The sequence below is a fragment of the Schistocerca cancellata genome, chromosome 2 (assembly GCF_023864275.1).
Source record: "Schistocerca cancellata isolate TAMUIC-IGC-003103 chromosome 2, iqSchCanc2.1, whole genome shotgun sequence".
NCBI lineage: Eukaryota > Metazoa > Arthropoda > Insecta > Orthoptera > Acrididae > Schistocerca > Schistocerca cancellata.
The window spans coordinates 290,153,441-290,162,515 of NC_064627.1; positions in this window are offsets into that span (position 1 = coordinate 290,153,441).

The window sequence follows — 9,075 nt, forward strand, 5'->3', positions numbered from 1 at the left end:
CACCATGCGTCATTTAGGCCCTATCCATATATAAATGATACCATCATAATACCTTTTCATATCCAGTTGCTTGCTTGACCAGTCGAGAGAGAGTGAATTTTTTATACGCGAATACCACTTAATTTTTCATTCATCATTCTAGTGACTCGAAAAGAATATCGAATGGAATCCTAAATTCCTTGCATATAGGGTTTTTGGATTTCTGCTCCCACATCATCAAGGCTAAAAACATACTCGTAGTTTGATCCATTATACAACAATCAACTGAGAAAATAACGATTTTACAAATGGTGACCACGATAAGGCATCCTATAAAGCATCACTGAAAACCTCCTCTGAAAAATACTGTAGTGAATTGGAAGGACAGAGGGACTGATATGCAACTCATCCAACACTGGGCGTCCAAAATGTAATAAAAATATTCATAAATTTGAGTTCTAATGAGATCCCCACACACTGAACACCAAAAAAGTAATAAAGTAGTTAAGAAATGATAATGTATGGAACATTTACACTTATTATCATTACAATTCACAGATCTATGTTATAAATATAATCTCAGGGCCAATTTTTCTGGGCATTGGAAGGTCACAGTAATTGTGCAACAGTAACAGTGTTGCTTCCATGCACATGCGGCTGAAGCAATCATCCAGCCTTTATGTCCCGTTTCATGTGATCCTGAGGCCAGGATCCAGGCCACCTCACCTCCTCCCTTCTTCTGCTTGTTGGTATACAACTCTGCCCCTCAAGGTAAAGCGAAGGCTAACAGCCAGTATGGCTTTGCTTGGTCACTGTTGTCTGCTGCCTTTACCATAATGTTTGAATGCTGAGGTCAGTCATATGCTCAAAGGCTGAAAATGTTTGAGCTGTAAAGAAATCCATGTGACATGGAAAGGAAAATCTGTGTGCCACAAACTAATGGTAGTCATCAGAATGAATGCGCATACATGACTCGTAGGCTGAAAGCTGACTCGACAATAAGCTGATATGCCATGAAAAGTTGGTTGAAGGCTTTTTGCGAAGAAAAACGCAAATCACTTCTTCTCACGCATTTCTCGGTCCTCCTTGCACTGACGAATCGATCGTTATCTTCACTGACAGTCTCGCCTCGAGGCTGCATCTACTTGATAGTTTTCTTCATTTTCCTTCACTCTGTCGTTCTCATCATCTCGTCATTCCTGCTCCAAATTCTCGTGAATTGCTTGGTCTATAACTCGATCATGTTCACTTTTGTCAGATAAAGACATTTTCACAAATTCGCCAGACTTTACCATAACCTGTAATTACTGTATAATTATCCCAATTCTTCACACTCAATTATTTAACACTGATATCTTATCAAATTTCAACTCATGAAAATGGCTTTTAGCATGAGAAATTATTGTGCTTTGATACCATGTTCGTGAAACAAACTGCAGTCACCATTTGCAAACTTGTTCACATGTTGCATTTCAGAACTTATTAACCAATTATTCCGCACTATTAATATGAAATTAGGATCATTTGTTTTCACTTTATGAAGTACAATTGGCTGAAATATGAAATTCCAAGATCGATCTACTTATCTTTTATAGCCAGGTGCAGCCAGTTCCAGGAAACTCACCAATTGTCAACAAAAGTACTACTTTCCATCTGTCCTCCAGACTGGCTGTACATAATAAAGAAAATACACAAAAATTACAAAATTGTACAGTTATTGCATCTACAATCTGAAATGATCCTGTCATGGTCGCCAATTTAAACTAGATCCTACCTGTACTTTCTAATGACTTCAGCGATTTTTGTTATAGGAAATTGAGAAAATTTGTCTCTAAAGTTATTATTATGAACTTCTCTTCCTACATTTAATAATGGAAACTGCACTTCAAATATATCTTTATATAAAGTGAATATTTCGTGATGTTAGGAATTATTATTCTAATATCATAGATATATTTTATTTCTACAAATAATTATTTCTGGTATAAATATTAAGTATGTTCTTACTAACCTGAAATAAATTGTAAATGCTTTTAATTCTGAAATATTACTTTGTCAGGCTCAAATCAAAGTTAATGTAAGCTTCTGTTAATGTGGTGTTATCTAAAGATAAATGTTCAACAATCAAAGATAACTGTGTTGTGTTAACTGAAAATCAGACTCCATAAGTAACATTAAAATGCAGGTTGTTCAGAAAGTAGAGTGCGAGAAATGAAATAAAGCTAATTTTAAGCTACTTTTGGAAATAAATTAAAATACCACAAGAGCTTTGACCTATACAAAGCATAGTCCACATTTAAATAAATGGTAAAGAGCGAAAAAGCTTACTGTTTCAAAGCAAGACCAAGTTTTTAAATTCAACTTACACGAATAGGCAGCAAGCCACTATATGCCAAATGGCATACAGAACCATGAACACAAGACAAGACAAGAGCTAACCAAAAAAATGAAAAAGACAAGCAATAAGAGAGAGATAAAATGGCCTCTTTCCTTTATGTAGCAGTTCATGGAAACTTTATATTTGTGATAAATGTTCTTTGTTAAGTGTATGTCATTGTAATTACTTTTACCAGTAATTACAGGCATCACACTTTACCTGTCTTGGAGTGATCAATTTACATCAGGCGTGTCCAGCCCACAGCCTGCAGGTTACATGTGGCCCAAAGCAAATATCAATCCAGTCCAAGAAGCGAGCGCCCATCACACGATCGCTAAAAAAAAAAAAAGAAAAAATCCGTTTATCTAAAGTTACGATAAAATAAATATTTGCAATCTGAAACCCCTACCACACTTCCACCATACCTCCATAGCCCCGACCAGCTTCTAGCAAAGACACTGTCCAGAAGTGTGACCTTAGCACTTGAATTAATAATTGTCACCAGTTTTCTGTAGCTAACTATTGCAGTCACATAAACAATTACAGTAGTATCTGTGATTTAGTGTCCACCTCCATTCCCTAAAATAAGTAACAAAGCACTGAAGTAATGCACACTGTTGGGAGCAGCGCAACTAAAGATGTGGGCTGGTGGAATTTTTGATAACTGCTCTATGCTGTGAAATTAGTTAAAATTCTCGGACTTCTTCTTTCTATTACTGCAGGTTCAGATTGTACGATAAGAACAAATAGATACTGGAAATTAGTGCCAAAGCCACGCCGATGGTGGATCGGTGCTGCGTCGAAATGTTGTGTCTCTTCCACAAAAAGTCAAAGAATTGAACTAGCAGCACAATGATTATTTACATAAATTTGTGGACTGGTTTCGTAATAAACTATTCTAATACGTTTTGAATGAAAGGTAGTTCAGTACATTAGAAATTATTCAGAGCTACAGACAACATTGCTGACACAAGATCAGGATGGTAACAGACAAAAGTGAATAGCCAGATATCTCCTGGACGCCCACAAAAAAACTGAAGGCCACACCCTCTGTTATTTGTACATGTAGTATAAATATTGGCATACGAACTCTTTGGTCCTCAACCAAAACATTAATTACATGTTCCTTTGAACAAGCATACACATAATTTTACATAGAAAAAAAGATTTTAGTGAAAGGGCTCTTGCCCTGCCTACTATTGTCGATTAACTTGAGCTCACAGTAAAGCATCACTTTTGTTTTCTGTGGGTTACAGCATAAAGGTGTCACAGCAGATTTCCTTGGCTGCTCATTTAATATTCTTTTCTGTGATACTGAACATAGTTCTGGTCCTACATTTCACTGCAAGTCTCCTTCTGACAGGTACTTTCAAATAAAAACTGTCCAGTTCCTGCACAGAGAAAAACATTACTTTCATGCACTTCTGTTGCATCTTTTCGTGATGAAATCGAAAATAAATTTTTGTGATTCATTATTGCAATTACATGTGTCAGACGAGTCAATGTTATTCACTACACTACCATGATGATTTTTAACATCGTTTTTAAATTGTTTGCAGAATTCCATCAAGTATGTCTTCATATTCAGTTGCATTTGATGACAAAACTTTGATAGTCTTTCTCATACAGAAGTAGTTTTACTCGATTCAAGTAACATTTGCCAAACAAGCTTCCCACATGAAATAGCTTTCGAGAGGCTTTCAGTCCATCTTTGAAAGTCTATCTACCTTTTACAACTTGGATACCATTTCAACATCTACATCTATATTCTGCATAGCAGAGTGTACATCCCACTGTACCAGTTATTAGGGCTTTTTCCCATTCCATTCACGTATGGAGTGCGGGAAAATGATTGTTAAAATGCCTCTATGTATTCTTCAATTAATCTAATCTTTTCCTCACTATCACTATGAGAGCAATATGTGGGAGTTAGTAGTATATCCCTTCAGTCGTCATTTAAAGCCAGTTCTGGAAACTGTGGTAGTACAGTCTCTCAGGATAGTTCCCATCCATCAACTATTTGCCTGAGCTTACAGACTCCAACTGTTCAAAAATTCAAATGGCTCTGAGCACTATGGGACTTAACATCTATGGTCATCAGTCCCCTAGAACTTAGAACTACTTAAACCTAACTAACCTAAGGACATCACACAGCACCCAGTCATCATGAGGCAGAGAACTCCAACTGTAACTCATTAATATTATATTTGTATGGTATTACGTTTTTTTGCTTTGTTTTGTGAAGTGCACAATTTTAAATTTTTGAACATTTAAAGCAAGTTGTCAATCAATGTAGCACTTTGAAATCTTATCAAGATCTGATTATATTCAGCAGTGTATCTGTAACACCACTACATAATACATTTCCAAAAAAAAAAAAAAAATTATATTCTCAATAATAAACTTGCTCGATGTGCACATTCATGTTTCTTGCAGTATCCGTCAATAGTCTTACTTTGATAGTAGCACAACAACAGATATATGGAAACCAACAATGACCATATTGTTGAGCTCTGCATTCCTCTCTGCATTGGAGGAAATGCTCCCCGCCAGTCTAGCTTGAAATCCGAATACAAAGAAAAATATTTAGTAGCGTCATGCACACCACATGACAATGAGAGACGTTATTGGGTTAAATCACAAGGGTGAGTCAAATGAAAATCTTAAATATTTTTATATGTAACTTATTGTGGAGAAGTGGTACGAAGCTGTATCACTTCTCAACATAATCTCCCCCACGCTCATTGCAAGTCCTCCAGCACTTACAAAGTGCATAAATTCCTTTAGAAAAAAATTATATTGGTAGACTGTGCAACCATTCATGCACCGCGTGGCGTACCTCTTCATCAGAACGAAACTTCTTTCCTCCCATTGCGTGTTTGAATGGTCCAAACATATGAAAACTCGGTGCAAGGTCTGGTGAGTATAGTGGATGAGGAAGACACTCAAAATGCAGGTCTGTGATTGTTGCAACTGTTGTACAGGCTGTAAGGGGCCTTGCATTGTCATGTTGCAAAAGGACACCTGCTGACAGCAATCCACGTCACTTTGATTTGATTGCAGGCCCCAGATGATTTTTAGGAGATCTGTGTATGATACACTGGTGACAATGGTCCCTCTAGACATGTAATGCCTCAAAACGATGGCTTTTTCGTCCCAAAAGAGAGTCAGCGTAACTTTCCGTGCTGATGGTTCTGTTTGAAACTTCTTTGGTTTTGGTGATGAGGAATGGCGCCATTCCTTGCTCACTCTCTTCGTTTCCGGTTGGTGGAAGTGAACCCAGGTTTCATCCCCAGTAAAGATTCTTGAAAGGAAGCCATCACCTTCTCGTTCAAAGCGCCTAAGAAGTTCTTCACAAGCATCAACACATTCTCTCATTTCAGGAGTCAGCTGCCGTGGCACCCATCTTGCAGACACTTTGTGAAACTGGAACACATCATGCACAATGTGGTGTGCTGACCCATGACTAATCTGCAAACATGCTGCAATGTAATTCAGTGTCACTATGCGATTTTCCTTCACTATGGCTTCAACTGCTGCAATGTTCTGTGGAGTCACAACTCGTTGTGCCTGACCTGGACAAGGAGCATCTTCCATTCAAGTCATGCCATTTGTGAACTTCCTACTCCATTCGAAGACTTGCTGCTGTAACAAACATGCATCACCGTACTGAACCTTCATTCGTCGATGAATTTCAATAGGTTTCACACCTTCACTATGCAAAATCCCGAATAACAGAACGCTGTTCTTTCCTGGTGCAAGTCGCAAGAGGGGCGGCCATCTTTATACTGATACTGCGACGGTATGCGTGCATCTGCACTATGCTGCCACCTACAGGCCATTCTACACGCTGTTTGTAGCACGCTTACCAACTTACAGGATAACAGCGGGAAATTTCGATTTGTTATTACAAACTTAAGGTTTTCATTTGACTCACCCTCGTGCAACAGGAACAGCAAGGAATCGAACACATTTCCCTGGGGTACACCTGAAGTAACTTCTGAGTCACCATTCAAGATAATACGCTGAATCTAGCGACAAAGAAATCCTCAATCAATTCACATAATTGCGTCTGATACCCCATATGACCGTACTTTTGATAATATGTGTAAGTGGGGCACTAAGTCAAATGCTTTTCGGAAATAGAGATATGTTGCACCTACCTGACTGCCTTGATCCATGGCTTTCAGGGTGTTGTGTGAGAAGAATGTGAATTAGGTTTCACATTATCTATGTTTTCGAAATCCATATTAGTTGTCATGGAGAAGGTCGTTCTGTTTGAGATACCTTATTGCGTTTCATCTCAGAATATGTTCTAAGATTCTACAAAAAAATTGAAATGAGAGACATTGGACAATAGTTTTGTGGATAACTTCAGCTACCCTACTTGTAGACAGGTATGACCTGCGCTTTCTTTCAACTACTGTGCACAAATTTTTGTTTGTGAGACCTATGATAGATTATAGTTAACAGAGGAGCTAACTCAGAAGTGAACTGGATATAGAATCTGATAGGAATTCCACTAAGCCCTGGGATTTTGTGCAATTTTAACGATTTCAACTGTTTCTCGACACCACTCACACTAAATCTGTTTCACTCGTCTTTGCAGTGGTACGAGAATTAAGTTGGGACAGACTTCCTGCGTTTTCATTTGCAAAAGAACATTTGAAAATAAAGTTCAGCGTTTCTGCTTTTGCTTTGCTGCTCTCAATTTCAGTACCAGTCTCACCCATGGTGGTGACTGGACAGTAACTTTGGTGCCACTAGCAGCCTTTAAGTACAACCAGAATTTCTTTGGATTCTGCGAAAGATTAGCTTCCTGGCGCAATTTGTCCATTTCTGCACAGTTATTACATGAAATAATTGCATTGACATTAACTATGTTCAGTGTCTCGACATTCCTACATTCATCACAGTACTTTGATAGTTTTGTTGCTGTTTGTGTGTCTTCAAGACTTGAGTTGCAGTTTCAAGTCTATATTTCTGATTAGACATATTAGTAAACTCAATTTTAATATTATCAAGTGCATAGTATAATTTGTTGAAACCGTCTTTCATTCCCCTTTTATTGCTTGCCAAAATTTTTTACTTACTTGAATCACTTTCTGACAAGATTTCTCCATTTTCTGATCAAGCTTTTCAATTTCTTGCAACATTTTCAAAAGTAAATCATTGCCAACTCGTTCTCGTTTTGTGACGAACTACTGGCATAGAACTATGTAATGTCAAATCTAAATTGCAGATGCCACTATCTTCTTTTATTACAATTAGCAGATTAACAAATTCAAACTTCTGATGTACATTAAGTGAAACGTCCAATTGTGTTTCTTCATTAATAACAACATCACTACCATTTTGCTCTATGTCAGTCGTTGTAATTGTGTTCACAATAGTCATGGTTCATTATATTTTATGCCTTTATGCGATTTAAAACTTCCTTTACGAATTAAAAATTCGTTAACACAGCTCATAATTGTTTCCTATCCACTCCTAAACAAAACTGCATCCATAAACAAAACTGCATCCATGTCAACGCAAACAACCTCTGTTGCAAATAACTGATGCACTCGCCTCGTTGTTGAGTGTATTCCTTGAACTCCTCCGAAGATTTCGTTGGTTTCAGGGTCCTGGAACCACTCGTTGTATGTTGTAATCAAGCCAATTACACACTAGAAACCCTACGATACCAGTAGGCATCGTTATCTTCCTTTACTCAAAACCAAATTCATATGAATCTATAGTCACAAAAAATTATTATTTGATATGTAAATATTTTTATTCTGTGTACATACTTAAAATAATGTTGACGTATTTTACATAAAAATTTTTAATTTGTTTTTATTAATTTTACTAAATATGCACCAGCCATTGTCTCTGCTGAAGACGCAAATACTTTGCTCTGTATAGTATTTCTGTTCTTCTTCATTGTGTACAGGCTTGGCGAAAAGTGATTGTTAAGCGGAAGCCAAGTCGTTTGTGAGGCTACAAAAAGCACGCAACGAACACAAGCGAATGTGAAATGCCAGCGAGGATTCTCTGTGGTGTAAACACTATGCGTGCATGAGTGAACGGCATTGGTCGTGTTCGGTTGGCATTCGCTTGTGATAGCTAGTGTTCGTTGTCGGTCTGTTACGAACCATCAGAGGAAGTTAGATTGCTGATTGCTTCGGCACTAGCGGTATGGAAAACTTTCGTCCTCTCTTGTCTATGTTTCATTCTGACGACATGAATTGCATGGGCGATGGACTGATCCGATGAGAATGCAGCGCTGTTGATAGGAGAATGTAGGTATCACATTTGCTTCTGGGTCAATAGATCCACATTACAAACGCCGAAAGAAAATTGCGAAGAACTCAAACGCCCTCGTGGTCACGTCAGAATGAAAACAAACTCATTAGATGCATCAGTACAGTAGGCACGAAGTGAATAGCACAAGCTCCGAAATTCTTATTCTCAAAAGAAAAAGCTCAACAAATTTCCATGGAAGTAAAGAACAGCGAATATGTGTCTGTTATGTTTCTCAAAATTAAAAATGTAGAAAGACTTCATCATTCTCGATGCTACATTCACGGTATCACGGCTTATGTTAGAGATTTTTTTAATGATAAATAAAAATACTTTTTCGGGGTCACAGTATTCGCCCTCTGACAAAGTATATTACAGATTTTATCAAACAACCTATTTGGTAGACAGTATGTATGTGTCCCATTTCATTAGTC